Consider the following 19,660-nt stretch of genomic DNA (forward strand, 5'->3'; position numbering starts at 1 on the left):
CCCATATGGAAGTGTTGTAAACAGAAGAGCCCCGGTAATGCAGTGCAAAAGGGTTTCTCTCCCAGGGCCCAGAGTGGGACACGAATGGACAGTGAACGGATCTTGGATGGGATAATGGCCAGCACACCTTCCCTCATCCCCAAATCCCCTCCCAGCTTCTGCCCTTTCTCTGCTTACGTTTATAGCAAAACATCTTGGAAGAGTTGTCTGTGCTTGGCTGGGCACAGTGGCTCACATCTGTAATCCCAACAATTTGGGAGACCAAGGCAGGAGGATCTCTTGAGCCCAGGAGTTCAAGATCAGCCTGGGCAACATGGCAAAACCCCATCTCTACAAAAAAATACAAAAATTAGCCGGGCATGGTGGCATGTGCCTGTGGTCCCAGCTACTTGGGAGACTGAGGCAGGAGATCACTTGAGCCTGGTAAGTTGAGGCTGCAGTGAGCCACCTTCATGCCACTGCACTCCAGCCCAGGTGACAGAGTGAGACCCTGTCTCAAAACAAACAAACAAACAAACAAAAAAACACAAAAAACTTCCACCGTTTTACTTTTGCAAGACTGAATTTCCTCATAGGCACCTAAATATTCTACTGGGTCTTTTAAAGGAAACTTCCTTTCCTATTAAATTTATAGTCACATATATGCGAAATATGAACAGAGAATCTGGCAACCTGGATTTGGGAGTAGATGAGGTATCATATTATTGACATATAATTCCATAAAGTGAAGACTCAGAATGAGGTCATCTCTTTGCCCCCTCTGGTTCCAGCCTCCATGAGGCAGCAGCATGAAGAATGGCATAAAGGCCAGGGCTGCAGAACAGGAAATTGTTTAAATTTCATTTCTAACCCTCCTTTGCAATGTGACCTTAACCAAGTCACTTTATCTCTCTGAGCCTCACGGTTCTTATCTGAAAATTGCCTGAGTAGGGTTGTCACAGAGATTAAGTGAGCAATACACAGAAAGCCCCCAGCCTCTGAGCCCTGCATGAGTAAGCACACTGGAACAGTGCCAATCACTTCCATAGCTAGGATATTATTTTCCAGAAGTTTCCCAATGATCACAGGCTACAGAAAGAGGTGATGCACATGGATTGGGGCAGTGAGTTGAGGGCTGTAAGCTGTTTCTGGCAGGTTGTTTGGAAGGGGATGCGGAGTGACTAGAAATGAAAGATGATGTAATGTCCTTTCCAGGGTCAAAGCATTGAAGGGATTATGGCGTCCATTCCCACAAACATGAGTCAAAATAAAAATAACACTAAAAGTCACAAAAGACAAAATCTGAATGTATGGTGAAATGAAAACAGTCTCTTTCTAGATGTTCCGATTGCACCATTCCAGATAAATTCATTGAAGCCGAATTCATGTTTTCAATGCCCTTGCTCTGTTTGCCTGCCTGCAGGAAATGCAGCAGGAGTTTGAGCCCAGGAACAAAAATTCCTGGGATCTGAATGCCATGAGATACTTTCACACCTGTGATATAAGTCATGATAATGATCATTCACGGATTGAGTTGATTTTCTGTTGTACCATTGTTTTTTAAACTCTTTAAAGTCCTTTCACCTATATCAGCTTGCTTGAACGCCACAGTGGTAGTCAAAAGGGAATCAGTATTAGCTCAGTGGGTTTTATTCATAGAATAACCAGAAACACAGCCTAGACCTCTTTGATATAAGTTGAACCATCTGAGCCGATTATGATTCCTGCCAGGACCCTAACTGATAGAGAGGTCTGCTCCCTCTCTCCTCCCTCCCTCTCTCTCCCCGCCTCTCTTTCTTTCCTTCCTTCCTTCCTTCCTTCTTTCTTTCTTGAAGGGAGATACCAGAACATGTTTGTGTGCAAATGAGAATAAAAGGGATAAAATGGTAGTGCAGAGAAAAGCAGGATAGTCGCTGAAATGGAGGCCTTGAACCTGCTCGAGTCGTGGGATCCAGAGTCCAAGCAGAAGGTCCTCCAATCACAAGCCAATTGACCTTGAAATTGCTCTTTGCCTGGAGACCACCACCACTTTCACTCCTACATAGAGATGCACCTTTCAGGACTCAGAAGTCACCTCTTCTTGGAAACCCTCCCTCACCTCCAGGCTGGCCCAGCTCACTTCTTCCAAGCCACCAAAGTCTTCCATGCTTGTCCTCAGTGTCAGGGGACACTCCTGCCTCAAAACTCTGCTTTCTTACTCTTGCACTGGCCTGTGAGCTCTTTGCAGAAAGGGCCCTACTCACATATCACAGTGCTTGTGGTTCATCGTTGAATTGAGTGGGTCAATTTAACACAGAGATCTTTCACAAGCTGGATTTAATATCCTGGGGGGACCCATTTTATGGTAAGTAGAGGCAACACTAACCTCGTCCCAGGTAGGAGACAAAGACCCCTCTGCCGCCATCACACACCCATGAACACAACACATATTATGATAACCATGGTGCCTGAAATTCCACCATTCAAGAATTTTTCTTGTCTTCTGACGTTCTTGTTCCCCTGGACAGGTGGGACTGCAGTGATGTGGGCAGGTGGTTAAGTGCTTAGGCGGGGAGGGGTCTACTAAGGGCTTATGACTATTGCCCTTCCTGCAGCTATGCTCCCCATTTTATGGAGACTGAAATGCCTCATCTGTTCCCTGTGCCCTGGGCATCTGAGAGGAATGCTTAGTTGCTCAGTATCTAGGTTCCTTATGCCAAAGTTTTGGTGACACTGTTCTCATTAATTTTTTCTTTAAAATTTTTGCCCAGGCACAGTAGCTCATGCCTGTAATCCCAGCACTTTGGGATGCCTAGGTGGGAGGATCACTTGAGCCCAGGAGTTGGAGACCCTTGGGCAACATGGTGAAACCCCATCTCTACTAAAAATACAAAAAATTAGCCGGGAGTGGTGGTGCATGCCTATGGTCCCCATTACTCAGGAGGCTGAGGCGGCAGGATGCCTTGAGCTGGGAGGTGGAGGTTGCTGTGAGCCAAGATCATGCCACTGCACTCTAGCCTGGGCAACAAGAGTGAAACTCTGGCTCAAAAAAGAAAAAAAAGTTGTATTGGCCAGCTGCAGTGTGGCAAACCTGTAATGCCAGCACTTTGGGAGGCCAAGGCGGCAAATCACTTGAGCTTGGGAGTTCAAGACCAGCCTGAGTACCATGATGAAACCCCATCTCTACCAAAAATATAAAAAATTAGCCAGGCATGGTGGTGCCCGCCTGTGGTCTCAGCTACTTGGGAGGCTGAGGCAGGAGGTGGAGGTTGCAGTGAGCAGAGATCGCGCCACTGTACTACAGCCTGAGCAACACAGTGAGACCCTATCTGAAAACTAAAAAATAGTAAAGAAATAACACAGAGGTTGTCTAGAGCTTTTTAAAAGTTCTATTGTTCAATCCTTGTCTCATGAACATTAAATTAAGAAATAAAGTCATATTGTACTTTTTCTGCCTTTGAATGTCATAGACAGTCAATGCCAGTGAGAGGCTGGGTGTGAAGTGACTCAACAGGACACCCCAAGCCGCAGTTCCCGAAGGGATAGCAATGGTGCCATGAGGGAGCGGTTGTGGTGTCTACATTTCTGTCGATGGGGAGAATCTGCTCTTAGCCCTCACACCAGTGGGGAAGCTTCCCTCTCTACCAAGGGGAATGGATAAAAGAACATGCTGAGCACAGTGGCTCATGCCTGTAATCCCAGCACTTTGGAAGGCCGAGGAGGGTGGATCACTTGAGATCAGGAGTTTGAGACTGGCCTGACCAACGTGGTGAAACCCCGTCTCTACTAAAAATACAAAATTAGCCAAGCGTGGTGGTGCACACCTGTAATCCAGAGAGTGAGGCAGGAGAATCGCCTGAACGCAGGAGGCAGAGGTTGCAGTGAGCCGAGATCATGCCATTGCACTCCACCCTGGGCAACAAGAGTGAAACTGTGTCTCAAAAAAAAAAAAAAAAAAATGCACATCCCAGAATGGCAGTCCCAGGAGAATTCCCAAGGAGAAGGCAGAAAAACTGAGCTGGAAACAGGGAGGGCCAGAAAGCTGCAGGGCAACCTCCCCAGAGAGAGGGTCCCGCTCCTCTCCCATTCCTTCCCCACTCATCTGGGCAGACCTTATCCCATCTCAGCATGAAGCTCCAACAGCCCCGAGCACCCCTGCTCACCATGACCCACCCTTCACACTGCAGCCAGAGCGGTCTCTCTACCCATGAGTGTCTAGTGCCTCCCTCTTCAACCTTCCAGACTCTCTCCTCCCCCATCGTTGTGGATGGAAACCAGACAGGGCCAGACAGGGCCAGCTGCATGGACCTATGACCTGTGCAGTCACAGAGGGCCCTGGTGCTAAGGGCCCCACACTTGGCTTAATTCTCTGCTATAACTGCCTTGACATTCCTCATGACACATGACCAAGAGATCCACATTTCCATTTTCAGTGGGCTCTGCAAATTATGTAGCCAGTCCTGGTACCCAGCCTCACCCACTAGGGATTAATCTATAAGTCCAGGCTTCGAGACTTAGGAGTGTAAATGAAGTCACATTTCTGTTTAATAGCAAAATTACCAGACTCGAAACTCTCACCTCCTTAATCACAGTCTTCAGCCAGGCCCTATCCCTGAGGGTCTCTGGGCCTTCTGGGCCTCCCTTTTGGGAGCCAAGTCTGTTGCACAAACCTGCTGGCTTGGCGATGTGCCTCGGCCAGCCTGATGGTGCCAGGCTGTGGGCAGTAGTCTTCCCCCTGAGCAGCTGGCATCCTACAGTGCCCAGGCCACCTGGCTGAGGTGGGCTCCAAGTTTCTCTATAGATGCTCTCACCTGATAGCTAAGGCCAGCAGACAAGGTTTGACAATTCTTCAGAAGGTTTAGAGAAGATTCTCATTTTTAGCTAATGCGCTGAGCAGCTCCTATGTGCAAGGCACTGCTCTGAGCACTTTTAGTGCACATTCCAGGAACCTCACCATCACGCTATGAGGGAAGTACTATTAACGACTGCTGCCTAGTTATTACAAGGAAACTAACGTTCAGGAAGATTAACTGCACCTCGCTGGCCACTCCTTCTCATCTTCCTGCTGGGTTTACCTCATTGTTTAACCTCTAAGTGCAGATGCCCTGGGCAGGCCTCGATTCTCTCCTCCTTTCAGTCCACCCTCCCACCGCTGTTGGTCTTCTGCCACCTCACCCATCCACGTGATCTATCAAATGACTCTGAACTCCAGATTCCACCTGCCTTTCAGCACTTCCACAGGGATTTCAACAGACAAGCTCAAACTCCGTGCACCCACAACAGAGCTCCTGATCCCCATCCCCAACTTCCTGCTTCTGTAGCCTTCCCCCATCTTAGATGCTTGCTTGACCAAAACCACTGGAATCATTCTTAATTCTTCGCTACCCGAAATCTAATTCATTAGCAAATTCTGTCAGTGAGACTTTAAAAATATATGCACACACAAAAAATTATATGCAGATGCTCGTCTACTTCTGATGGGGTTACACCCCAACAAACCCATCATGGGCTGAAAATAATCAGGTTAAAAATACATTTAGTACACAACCTATGAAACATCATAGCTTAGCCTAGCCTACTTTAAATGTTCTCAGAACACATACATTAGCCTACAGTTGGGCCACATTATCTAACACATAGCTTATCTTATAATAAAGTGGTGAAGGCCAGGCGTGGTGGCTCACGCTTGTAATCCCAGCACTTTGGGAGGCCGAGGTGGGCTGATCACGAGGTCAGGAGATCGAGACCACGGTGAAACCCTGTCTCTACTAAAAATACAAAAAATTAGCTGGGCGTGGTGGCAGGCGCCTGTATTCCCAGCTACTCGGAGAGGCTGAGGCAGGAGAATGGCGTGAACCTGGGAGGCAGAGCTTGCAGTGAGTTGAGATTGCGCCACTGCACTCCAGCCTGGGTGACAGAGCGAGACTCCGTCTCAAAAAATAAATAAATAAATAAATAAATAAAAATAAATAAATAAACAAAAATAAATAAATAAAAAAATAAAGTGGTGAATGTCTCACGTAATTTATAGAATATTGTACTGAAAGTGAAAAACAGAATGCTTTATTTTTTTGTTTGTTTGTTTTTTGTTTTGTTTTGTTTTTTCGAGACGAAGTCTCGCTCTGTTGCCCAGGCTGGAGTGCAGTGGCATAATCTCAGCTCACTGCAACCTCCCAACCTCTGCCTCCCGGGTTCAAGCGATTCTCCTGCCTCAGCCTCCCGAGTAGCTGGGACTACAGGAGCCAACATGCCCAGCTAATTTTTTGTATTTTTAGTAGAGACAGTGTTTCACTGTGTTAGCCAGGATTTGTTGTTGTTGTTGTTGTTGTTGTTGTGTGTGTGGTGTTTTTTTTTAAGACAGAGTTTCACTCTTGTTGCCCAGGCTGGAGTGCAATGGCATGATCTCGGCTCACCACAACCTCCATCTCCCGGGTTCAAGTGATTATCCCGCCTCAGCCTCCTGAGTAGCTAGGATTACAGGCATGCACTACTATGCCCAGCTTATTTTGTATTTTTAGTAGAGATGGGGTTCCTCTATGTTGGTCAGGCTGGTCTTGAACTCCTGACCTCAGGTGATCTGCCTGCTTCCGGCCTCCCGAAGTGCTGGGATTACAGGTGCGAGCCACCTCACCCGGCCAACAGAATGGTTTTATGGTTACTTGGTATGATTTCTACTGCATGTATATGTTTTCCATACCATGGTAAAGTCAAAAAATTGTTAGGTTGAACCATTGCAAATCAGGAAGTGTCTGTGTGTATAGATCTATAGATAGGACACAAAATTGATAAATTAGACTTCTTCAAAGTTCAAAATGTTTGCACTTCCAAAGATACTATTAAGAAAGTGAAAATAGGCCAGGCATGGTGGCTAACGCCTGTAATCCCAATACTTTGGGAGGCTGAGGCGGGTGGATCACCTGAGGTCAGGAGTTCAAAACCAACATAGCCAACATCGTGAAACCCCATCTCTACTAAAAATACAAAAATTAGCCAGGTGTGGTGGCAGGCGCCTGTGATCCCAGCTACTTGGGAGGCTGAGGCAGGAGAATTGCTTGAACCCAGGAGGCAGAGGTTGCAGTGAGCTGAGACCATACCACTGCACCCCAGCCTGGGCAACAAAGTGAGATGTTGTCTCAAAAAAAAAAAAAAGAAAGAAAAGAAAGAAAGTGAAAACAGGGCCGGGCGCCGTAGCTCATGCCTGTAATCCCAGCCCTTTGGGAGGCCAAGGAGGGCAGATCACCTAAGGTCAAGAGTTCGAGACCAGCCTGACCAACATGGAGAAACCCCATCTCTACTAAAAATACAAAATTAGCTGGGCATGGTGGCGCATGCCTGTAATCCCAGCTACTCAGGAGGCTGAGGCTGGAGAATTGCATGAACCCGGGAGGCAGAGGTTGTGTTGAGCCGAGATCGTGCCATTGCACTCCAGCCCTGGTGACAAGAGTCAAACTCTGAAAAAAAAGGAAAGAAAGAAAGAGGGAAAGAGAGAGAGAGAAAGAGAAAGAAAGAGGGAAGGAGGGAGGGAAGGAAGGAAGGAAGAAAGGAAAGAAGGAAGGAAGGAAGGAAGGAAGGAAGGAAGGAAGGAAGGAAGGAAGGAAAGAAAGAAAGGAAGAAAAATAGGCAAGGCGCAGTGGCTCACACCTGTAATCTCAACACTGTGGGAGGCTGAAGAGGGTGGATTGCTTGAACCCAGGAGTTCAAGACCAGCCTGAGCAACATGGTGAAACCTCATCTCTACAAAAAATAAACAAAATTAGCTGAGCATGGTGGTGCATGCCTGTAGTCCCAGCTACTCGGGAGGCTAAGGTGGGAGAATGGCTTGAGCCTGGGAGGCAGGCAGAGGTTATAGTGAGCTGTGTTTGTGCCATTGCACTCCATCCTGAGCAACAGAGCCATGCCTTGTCAAAAAAAAGAAAAAAGAAAAGAAAAGAAAGAAGGAAGGAGAGAGAGAGAAAGAGAGAGAAAGAAAGAAAGAAAAAGAGAAAGAAAGAACGAGAAAGAAAGAGCAAGGGAGCTTTCCCTCACTTCGCCCTACCCTTAAGGCTCTGCCAAATGCAGGTGATGGTTGCTGACCCCCTTCTATGGCAAACTCTGAGTATGTAACTTTGCTTGTTCTCATTTGAGTGCTCTTTGTTTATTCCTGCACTGTGGACTAGGAGTAACAAGAGTCATGGGAACAAGGGGACAAGTTGAGGTCTATTTTGGAGATAAAACAGGCAAAACTCGATAATGGATTGTAAGGAGGAGCAGGAGGCAGGGAAGAAAAGAGGGACATCAAGAGGACCCCTAGAGTCTGGGCGTAGTGGATCACACCTGTAATCCCAACACGTTGGGAGGCTGAGGTGGGTGGATCTCTTGAGGCCTGGAATTTGAGACCAGCCACGGCCGACATGGCAAACCCTGTCTCTACTAAAAATTCAAAAATTAATCAGGTGTGGCGGCACACACCTGTAATCCCAGCCACTCAGGAGGCTGAGGCATGAGGATTGCTTGAACCCAGGAAGTGGAGGTTGCAGTGAGCTGAGATCGAGCCATGGCACCCCAACCTGGGTAACATAGTGAGACTTTGTCCCCCAAAAAAAACAAAAATTAAAATTAAAATTAAAAAAGAGGATTCCTAGGTGTCTGGCCTGGGCAACTGGGTGGACAGTGGCACTGTTTACTGAGATGAAGATTGAACAAAAGCAGGTTGGCAGGGTGGCTAAAAGCCAGAGATGAGTCTTTGATGTGAGATGCCTACCAGATGAAGGTGCCAAGGAGGCAGTTACATCCCTGAGTCTGTGCTCAGAGGTAGACCAAGCAGGAGAGAGGACATGGGAGGGGCACACAAAGATGCTTTATATAGCCAGGAACATGGATGATGTCACAGGAGGCAGTGTAGACAGAGAAGGGACGAAGAAGCAGGACTGGCCCTTATCAGGATTGAGCCTGTGGGAATCCAGTTTCTGTTTGTATTTATTCTTTTATTTATTATTTTGAGACAAGGTCTTGCTGTATTGCCCAGGCTGGAGTGCAGTGGCAAGATCTCAGCTCACTGCAGCCTCTACATTGCAGGCTCAAGTGATCCTCCCACCTCAGCCTCCAGAGTAGCTGGGACCACAGGTGTGTGCCGCCACGCCTGACTGATTTTTTATTTTTTGCAGAGATGGGGTCTTGCTATGTTGCCCAGGCTGCTCTCCAACTCCTAGATGCAAGTGTCTGCCTGCCTTGGCCTCCGAAAGTGTTAGGATTACAGGCGTGAGCCACCACACTGGGCTTGTAAATATTTATTGAGTGAATGAGACATTCTTCAGCACTAAGTAAAGTTGATGGCCTCCTAAAGGATTAGATTAGAAACTCCCACAGTCAAATGTGGGCAGAAGACTAGGAGGCAGCCTCAGAGACTGAGAGGAGCTGCCAGTGAGGACAAAGAAAGCCTGCTGCACCGGGATGAACCGCACACGCCTCGGCAGAGCATGGGCTACCCTGGGCCATCTGCCTGCCACCTTCCTCTCCACTCTCATCTCTTCCTGCCATTCATTTTGGACCAATTTTAGTATTTCCCCAAATGCGTCCTATTGCTTCAGACCTTCACACATGCTGTCCGCTCTCTAGGATTACAAAAGTCACGTGAGCTCATTACCAGTAATTCGAACATGATGGAAACACACAACAGAGTAGAAGCTGGCCAGCACCCCTGCTCTGCATTAGCAAGCATTTGCGCTATGCATTCGCAGATGTGCTTTCCACGCATATTCTAATGCACTCTCTCTCACACACATGCACACCAGATTTTCCTCCCTGCCTCCAAAATGGGAAATACCTCCTTTACCACCTGATTTTTCCTCTTAATGCATTACGGACTCTTTCCACATACATAGAGAGTACATACTTGCTTATGCTTACACTTCAGTACAAAAGTACATGCAGTACATTTCAGTACACAGAGAGGTGCCTTGTTCTTTAAAATAAATCTTTAGAGTTTGAGTGTGTGGATTAATCATGATGTATTTAAACAATCTGCATTAATAAACCCTCCATCCCTTTTTTCTTTCTTTCTTTCTTTCTTTTCTTTTTTCTTTTTCTTTTTTTTTTTTTTGAGATGGGAGTCTTGCTCTGTTGCCCAGGCTGGAGTGCCATGGCACGATCTCAGCTCACTGTAACCTCCACCTCCCGAGTTCAAGTGACCCTCTCACCTAAGCTTCCCGAGTAGCTGGGATTACAGGTGCCCTACACCACGCTTAGCTATTTTTGTCTGTGTGTATTTTTTTTAAATAGAGACGGAGTTTCACCATGTTGGTCAGGCTGGTCTCCAACTCTTAACCTCAACTGATCCACCTTGGCTGCCTTGCCCAGACACAGAAAAGAGAAGGAAGGAATGTGGCCTGAGGGAATTGTCTGTGTGGAGAAAGACCTATAAGCAAAGTTGGAAAGTGAAAAAGTAACTGGGAAAATGCATTCACAAGACCTGTGCCAAGGCCTCTTCCCATGTTTATGAAAAGCTCACACAAGCCAGGAAGGACAAGACCCCAGACAAGAATAGGCAAAGGATAGGAACAGCCAGTTCCTAAGAAACCAGAAGGAGAACAAGAAGCAACCATGAAATACAGGGAAGGATGTGGTCTTTGTCTGTTCTGTGCTGCTCTAACTGAACACTTGAGACTGGGTGATTTAACAGAGCACAGAGATTTACTGCTGACAATTCTGGAGGCTGGGAAGTCCAGGGTTAAGGGGCTGCATCTGGCGAGGGCCTTCATGCTGCAGCATCCCATGGCAGGAGGTGGAAGGGTAGCGAGGGGAGTGGGGGGAGAGAGAGAGACAGACAGAGAAGGAAGGGGGCCAAACTTATCCTTTTATCAGGAACCCACTCCCTCCATAACTGCAATAACTAACCCACTGCCCTGGTAATGGCATTAATCTCTAAGGCCATTAATCTCTGCCCTCATGACCTAATCTCCTCTTAAAGGTCCCATCTCTCAACAGTATTGCATTGGAGATTACATTTCCAACACATGAACTTTGGGGGATATATTCAAACTACAACAGAAGTTCAATTTTACTCATAATTAAATAAATGGAAACTGCAGCAACAGAGAGATCTGTTTCAACTATGAAGAAAGACAAAAGGGCCAGGCGTGGTGGCGGACGGCTATAATCCCAGCACTTTGGGAGGTTGGGGCAGGAGGATAGCTTGAGCCCGGCAGTTTGAGACCAGCCTGGGCAACATTGTGAGACCCCCATCTCTACAGAAAATACAAAAATTAGCCAGGTATGGTGGCACACGTGTGTAATCTGAGCTACTCGGGAGGCTGAGGTGGGAGGATCACTTGGTCCTAGGAGTTCAAGACTGCAGTGAGCTGTGAGCGGAGATCCCACCATTGCACTCCAGTCTTGGTGACAGAGTGAGACCCCATCTCAAAAAAAAAAAAAAAAAAAGAAAAAAACAGAAAGGCCGGGCACAGTGGCTCACACCTGTAATCCCCGCACTTTGGGAGGCTGAGGCGGGTGGATCACTTGAAGTCAGGAGTTCGAGACCAGCCTGTCCAACATGGTGAAACCCCATCTCTACTAAATATACAAAAATTAGCAGGGTGTGGTGGTGGGTGCCTGTAATCCCAGCTACTTGGGAGGCTGAGGCAGGAGAATCACTTGAACCCAGGAAGCAGAGGTTTCAGTGAGCCAAGATCATGCCATTGCACTCCAGCATGGGTGACAAGAGCAAAATTCCATTTCAAAAAAAGATAAAAAAAGGAAAATAACAACAACAAACAAACTTTGATGGTGTCATTGCTAGTAGAAGTATAAGGGGAAAGGTATTCTCAATCATGTTTAGGGCAAGTGATAATTTGTAGAACTTTTCAAGGTGACTTTTTTTTTAACTGTGGAAAATTCCAGATGTACACAAAAGTAGAGAGAATAGCAAAATGAGCTCCCATATGCCCATCGCCTGGTTTTGATAATTGTCAACATGATGCCATTTTGGTTTCTTCTCTCTCCTGCTGCCAGTTTTTAAGGAAGAGGTAAGAATATTTTAAAGCAAACTTCAAGTATCATTTCATTTTACTCTGGAAGAAAATTTGGCAATGTTTCTCGAAGTATAAACCCAGTCATCCCACTGCTAAACTTTCCCCTGAAGATGTATTTGCAAAAGTTCACTATGCTTTACATTCAGGGAGGCTTACGACACCATTGCTTGGAAAAGCAAGAAGCCTTGGAGACCAGAGAGGTGGTTGTCAGGGACGAAGTAGATAAATTATAGCTCATGGTCATGATGGATTAAAAAGAACGAGGTGGCTTTCCAAGAGATATTATTAACTGGGAGACTGAAGCATTGGAGATAACGATAATATCCCTTTTGTTTGATTAAAATCTATGTAAATAGACACATTAGGAACAAAATAGCACACAACCATGCTTGGATGACTCCCTATTAATACAGGATAAAGTCCAAACTCTTCAGCACCCTGTCATGGTGGTCTTCCTTTTCAACCTTTGTCCCAGTTGTTTCTTCCAGTTGTATGACCTACGAATTGGCCCAGAGATTTCCAAAAAGGTGTCCCAGGAACCCTAGCTCCACCTGCTTCTCCTGGAAGTGGCTCCATGTCCATATGAGTTTGGGAAACACTTAGCATCATGGAGAGTCACACTGTGCATTGATTGGCCTGTTCCAAGCTCTGAGAAGTTTGCAGTGAAACAAGCAACAAAAATGGTCTGTCGAAGATGTGAGGCTCCCAGGCCCACGGGGCTGTGGATCATGGTTCTCCGTTCTGCTCTTAAGAGCACCACAGGGGCCAGCTCTGTACATCAGGGATGAGAACCTCTGCTCTGAGGGTCAGCCGTGTCACTTCCTGACCTGATGTGGCTTGACTCTCCTTTGCCCACTCCACCCCAGCCACACAGGTCCTTCTTTCTGTTCCCCTAAAAGGAATACCTCAGTCCAGCCTCAGGGCCCTTGGATCAACTGTGACCTCGGCCCGGAGTGTCCTTCCCTGCACATGGCTGGCTCTTTACATAGTTCAGTTCCCCCCTTAGCTGTCACCTCGGAGAGGCCTTCCCAAGCCTCTCCAAGCACTCATAGTCCCCTTTGTATTTCCTTGGAGAATGGACCATCCACTGGTTTGTTGATTGCCCATTTCTCCTGCTAGAATGTCTGCTCTGTGAGAGCAAAAATGCGGTTTGTGGTGTTTATTCCCAGAGCCTGAGACAGTACCTGGTACAGAGTAGGTGCTCAACTAACAGGAGATAAAGAAATGTGTTTCTTTGCAAGGTCCATTTTCCATAGCAGTCCTACTGCATCCCCCTGGAAATGCTGATGCAGCTATGGGTCTCTGGGTGTTCCCCAAACACACCAGGTGCATTCCCATCCCTACCTGGAAGATTTTCCACCTCATCTTCTCAGCCTGGCAAAGTGCTGCCCTGGCTTCAAAACCCAGCGAACCTCCCTGTGAAACTATCCTCGGCGGCCTGGTCTGAATGAGTTGCTCCCTCCCTGGGCCTCCCAAGGTGCCTGTACACACATACCTTTGTCACTGCGTGAGTAACATTGTGCTGCACCGAACTGTTTTGTGTGTGTCTCACTCACAGCCTGCTCTCATTAAGGGCAGGGCTCGGCTGACTCAGTACTGAATTCTGAGCACCCAGTCCCGTGACTGCACACAATGAATGCAAAAATTAGGTGCTGAATGAAGTCCAACTCTGGGCTCTTACTGCCTGCATCCACTCAGCAAGCATCAATAGGGCAACTACTGTGTACAAAGCACTGAGTCAGACCTTGTAGTAGGTCCAAAGATGAACAGAAAACCATCTTTTGGCTGTAAAGGATTATCAATCGAGAAGGGGAGCAGATCCTCCTCCCAGTAATTCTTTTTTATTTTTTTATTTTTTTGAGATGGAGTTTTGCTCTGTTACCCAGGCTGGCGTGCAGTGGCACGATCTCAGCTCACTGTAACCTCTGCCTCCTGGGTTCAAGTGATTCTCCTGCTTCAGCCTCCCAAGTAGCTGGAATTACAGGTGCTTGCCATCACACCTGGCTAATTTTTTTTTTTTGAGACAGAGTCTCGCTCTGTCTCCCAGGCTGGAGGGCAGTGGCGCAATCTCCGCTCACTGCAAGCTCTGCCTCCCGGGTTCACGCCATTCTCCTGCCTCAGCCTCCCAAGTAGCTGGGACTACAGGCACCCGCCACCACACCCGGCTAATTTTTTTTTTGTATTTTTAGTGGAGACGGGGTTTAACCATGTTAGCCAGGATGGTCTCGATCTCCTGACCTCGTGATCTGCCTACCTCAGCCTCCCAGAGTGCTGGGATTACAGGCTTGAGCCACCACACCCGGCCCACACCTGGCTAATTTTAGTATTTTTAGTAAAGATGGGGTTTCACCACGTTGGCCAGGCTGGTCTCGAACTCCTGACCTCAGGTGATCCACCCACCTCAGCCTCCCAAAGTGCTGGGATTAAAGGCGTGAGCCACTGTGCCTGGCCCCGCCTCCCAATAATTCTAACACCAGTGTGAGAGGCTAGTACTTCTGGTGCTAGAATGAGCTAGGGGAGTGGGTTTATTTTCCATTACTGCTGTAACAAATTATCAAAAACTTGGGGGCTTAAAGCGACACACATTTATCCTCTTACAATTCTGAAGCCAGAGGTCCAACCGCACCCGGCATATTTGGGGTTTATTATTCTGCCTACCACAGGCAGGGCAGGATGACTTCTCATGGCAGGGAGCCTTTGCCCAGCCAGCTTTTAGAGTTACTGAAGCTTTATTGAATCGCTAGTTACTACAAGGCCTGTGATAGCTACTTTTACGTATTGACTCATTTAATCTCATGAAGAGTTTGTTAAAAAGTCTAGTCCTGGCTGGCCTTGGTGGCTCACACCAGTAATCCCAGCACTTTGGAAGGCTGAGGTGGGTGGATTGCCTGAGGTCAGGAGTTCGAGACTAGCCTGGCCAACATGGTGAAACCCCATCTCTACTAAAAATAGAAAAAATTAGCTGGGTGCGGTGGTGGGCACTTGTAATCCCAGCTACTCTGGAGACTGAGGCAGGAGAGTCGCTTGAACCTGGGAGATGGAGGCTGCAGTGAGCCGAGATCAAGCCATTGCACTCCAGCCTGGGCAACAGGAGTGAAACTCTGTCTCAAAAAAAAAAAAAAAAAAAAAAGGCCTGAAAGGGGAACCCACTGGAGTTTCTGCTTCTCCCTGACCCCCATGCATCCCTCAGGCCAAGGAAGCAGTGGGGGGAAGTGAAAAGAGGGAGGAAAAACAGGGAGGGAAGGGCAGAGGGAGGGAAAGACAGAGGGAGGGAAGGACAGAGGGACGAAGCCGTCTGGTCAAGACTCCTCTCACAGGGGTCTTCACCCTGTGAGAGGCAGTGAGGTGTCCTACAGGTGACCCCCGAGGCCTGGGTTTCCTGTCCGTGATGTCCTCCCCATCCATTCCCAGTGGTCCCCAGCCTTCCCTCCCTCCCTCTGTCCTCCCCCCCGGGCCTCATCCGGGCATTCAGTCCTCTAGGACGGCTGATGTACTGCCTGGAAGGGTGGGGTGTTCCTGGGTGTCCGTATCCTACATCTTGGATCCACCCCAGGCCGACGGTTCCTGGAAACCAGTCAGAGGCGACTGAGGAGTGCAGAGGGGAAGAAAGGCTGGGTCCACTTGCCCCTGGGTAGGGGAGCCCCTGGCCAAGCCCTGGGTATGCAGGGGGTGCTGGGGGATCCCCTCATCCCTGTCTCTTCAAACTGGGGCAGAGGTTCAGGGCACCCAACAATGTCCCGAATCTCCCAGGGCCCTGGGAAGGTGGAGGGTGGGGCCCTTTCCAGCCAGACACAAATCATTAGTGGGAGGATCTGGGTGGGGCCGCAGGATAGAGGCAAGAAACAGAATAGAGGAAGCGGGATTCCACCTGCAGAGGCAGCAGGTGTGGCTGGGTGAGGGTGCACTTCTCAGGCGATGCTGGGCCATGGGTGGAAGTGCCTGGAGGTGAGCGAGGGCCAGGAGATCTGTGAGCGCCAAGGGCCCTCCAGGTGACAGGGTCTCTGTGTCTGAGGGGTGAATGGAAAGGACCCCAGTGGGTCCTAGTGACAGGGGACTAGGGTTGGAATGAGAGTCTCTGGGGTTCTCTCCTCATCAGCCAAGCCAAGGTCTCAGCTGGGAGCCCGTTCCGGGCTCCTGGGCTTCTCACTTTTCCTGACCACCTGATACTGACACTTTTCCTTGGGATGAAGGGTAGGTGGCCATGTCCCTTTCCTGGGACCTTGTCTTTACCCCAGTCACCACCCAGGCTCCATGATCCTAACAATTCATCAAGCACTCACAGAGCACCTGCTGCATACAGCCCGCCCTGGTTGTGGGCAGGGGTGTGGGGTGTGGGGTGGGCACCATCCTAAGGGTTGACAGTTAATGCTTGGGGGGCCCGTAGGAGCCAAGGCCACATGGGCAGACAGGGCATGACCTTGTCTTTTTGTTTTCTCTTTTGTTTGTTCTGAGATGGAGCCTCGCTCTGTCGCCCAGGCTGGAGGGCAGTGGGGCGACCTCAGCTCACTGCAAACTCTACCTCTCGGGTTCAAGTGATTCTCCTGCCTCAGCCTCCCGACTACCCGGGATTACAGGCACCCACCACCACCCCTGACTTATTTTTGTATTTTCAGTAGAGTCGGGGTTTCACCGTGTTGGCCAGGCGGGTCTCAAATTCCTGACCTCAAGTGATCTGCCTGCCTCGGCCTCCCAAATGTTGGGATTACAGGCGTGAGCCACTGAGCCCGGCCAGACCTTGTCAATATTAATATGCATCTACTGGCTGGGCGTGGTGACTCATTCTTATAATCCAGCACTTTGGGAGGCAGAGGCAGGAGGATTGTTTGAGCCCAGGAGCCCGAGACCAGCCTGGGTAATCGTGAGACCGCATCTCTATTTAAAATAAAAAAAAATGCACCTATTGAACATCTCCTGTCCACAGGGCTCCAGATCATTCCACACCCTCTGCCTCCCCACAACATAATAGGGGTGATATTAGGGGACACCGTCCCCAAACCCTAGCCCTGCTCAAATTCCAGGTAGGTCCCGTCTGTGCTGTGCTCTCCAGCATGCTGGCTTTTCTGCACTCTCTGCAGAGGAGACTGAGGGGGAGTCAAGGCTGGGCTGGCACCCCGAGCACTGGGGGAAGTTCTGAGTTCTCCCAGCCACCTCCCTGGGCCTCCCCCTCTCCCACGTGCACTCGACTCCAGCAGCCTCTGGGGCTGGAAGTGGGATTCCCAGGCAGGGTGAGGACTGGCGGCGTGGGCTCTACGGGGAGGCAGAGGGGCGGTGGCACCCCACGGCCTGGCCACCTCCCCAGGGCCCTGGCTCTGCCCCACATTTGCTGAGGGAAGGCAGGGCAGTCCCTTTTCTGAGCCCAGAGTGAGGCCCACCTGGGCAGCCCAGCTGGCCTAGCGGAGGACAGGGCCTGGGAAGGGAGGGATTCCTAGGAGAGGATGGGGATGAGGAGGGTCTTCGTTTCGTGTCTCTTTGTGTGTGAGTGCCTGCTGGTGCAGTCTTGACTCTGGCTGCTCAGGTGAGTGCGGGTTTTACTGGGTCTTTCTCCTCCCTGAAGACAGTCCTGGATTGCCAGGAAGTCCTTCCTGATGTCTAACCTCGTGCTCATGGTGGTCTGACCTTGCTCTCTAGCCTTGGTTTTGAACCTCTCCCCATCCCCGCCCAGCACCTTCATAGGCTGGGCGGGAGCAGTAAAGTCAGGGCTCAACTGCTCTCTTCCAGATAGCTCCTACCCTTCCCAGCTGGCACGGTCCCCAGCTGGCACTTTCTGTGAGAGACCACCACTATCTGAGCAGGAGGTCTTTCCAGCAGTGTGGTCTCATCTGGGAGCTCTGGGCCACATGGAAAACCCAACTCCCTCCCTGTCCCCATGTGCAGGCAGAGAGCCCAGGCCCAGAGAGCTCAGGCAGGCCTGGTACAGACACCAGTGTCCTGGCAGCACCTAAATCATTAGCGCCATGGAGATTAGGCTGCTAATCTCCTTGTTGGGTGGAGCGGTGCCAGTCACCAGGCTGTGGATCATGCTGCTCTCTTGCAGGGGCCGTTCCTCGGGCACGACGCTGGCTGCTCCACAGATCCTGCTCCTCTGTGGCCTTCCTGGGCTGCCCTCGCCTCCTCCAGGACTGCTCTGGACTGACACTGCTCAGGTTCGGGTGAGCAGGGAGGCTGCCCTAACCCTTTGGTCTCAGACCCCTGTTCCCAGCCCCAATCCTACTTCCTGTTTTGTTAGAGCCTGACTGATGTCATTATCTCTCCAGATTCCTTCAAAGACTTTGGGAGACAAGACTTGGTCCCCCTTTTACAAACGAGGGAATGGAGGCTCTGGAACTGACTTCCTGAAAGGCTTGGATCCAAAGCTCCCTCAGTTCAGCGGCCACATCTATTTCCCTCAGACACAGGGATCCTTGAACCTATGGGCTGTATCTCCCCACAGACTTGGAAGAATCCCAAGAGAGTGGGGCTCCCACAGGTCAGAGGTTAATTCTGCCTCCTCTGACTGGGAGTCTCCGCCAGGGCCACGTTGTACCTGGGGGACGATGTCAGGCACCCATCTCTCCACCCTCGCCCCGGGGCCCTGGAATGCTGGGTGGGGGGCTGGGCCAGCCTCCCGCTCCTGGCCTGTGCAGCCTTGTCCTGTGCCCGTGCTGGCTCCCAGGGTTGGGTTCTCCAGACTCCCCACAAGAATGAGCTCAGCCTCCTAACTGTGGCTGAGGATGGAGGGTCACCTTACCCCAGGGCTACAGTTCCAGCACCACCTTTGTTTCTTTCTTTCTTTTTTTTTTTTTTTTTTGAGACAGAGTTTTGCTCTTGTCGCCTGGGCTGGAGTGCAATGGCGCAATCTTGGCTCACTGCAACCTCCGCTTCCCAGCTTCAAGCTATTCTCCTGCCTCAGTCTCCTGAGTAGCTGGGATTACAGGTGCGTGACCCCATGCCCAGCTAATTTTTGTATTTTTAGTAGAGATGGGGTTTCGCCATGTTGGCCAGTCTGGTCTCGAACTCCTGACCTCAGGTGATTCATCTGCCTCGGCCTCTCAAAGTGCTGGGATTACAGGCGTGAGCCACCATGCCCGGCCACCACCTTTGTGTCTGAACAGACCGCTGAGAGGTCCTGGTGCTCAGGCTGGGCTCTGGCTATGGGGGGGCCCCGGAGAGGCTCTCAATGTGTCCAGCCTGAGCCTCAGGCCCTGGGTGGCTGGGATGGAGGGAAAATACACTCCTGGGGTTTTGGCCTGAGCTTCAAAGGCCAGGGTCCCAGCCCCACTTCAGTCTGGCTATAACAGGCTACCCAGGGTCTCCATCCAGACCAGACCCTTCACCCGACCCATGGACACCCTGGTTGTCATCACTACCAGCATCTGCCAGTTCTCCACCTCTGGCTCTGTCAAGGGCCTGTGGACACCTGGTGGGGGTTTCTCCTGGATGTCATCTGTAACTGTTGGGGGTGCCTTTCGGGCTGCCAGCCTCCTGGGAGCCAGCAGCTGTGGCAACATGTTGGTCACCTCCTCCTGCTTCTTGGCGGGACTAGGGGAGGCTACAGCAGAGGCTGCCCCTGTAACCTGGATGGGGGCTTTGGCTCCAGCGTTCGCGTGGCGGATGCCCTGTTGGGGGGGCAGTGAAAAGGAGACCGTTCAGAACCTTACTGACCACACACACATCACACACATACACACACAAACACCACACACACAGCACACACGTAC

The sequence above is a fragment of the Symphalangus syndactylus genome, chromosome 20, assembly GCF_028878055.3.
Source record: "Symphalangus syndactylus isolate Jambi chromosome 20, NHGRI_mSymSyn1-v2.1_pri, whole genome shotgun sequence".
Taxonomy (NCBI): domain Eukaryota; kingdom Metazoa; phylum Chordata; class Mammalia; order Primates; family Hylobatidae; genus Symphalangus; species Symphalangus syndactylus.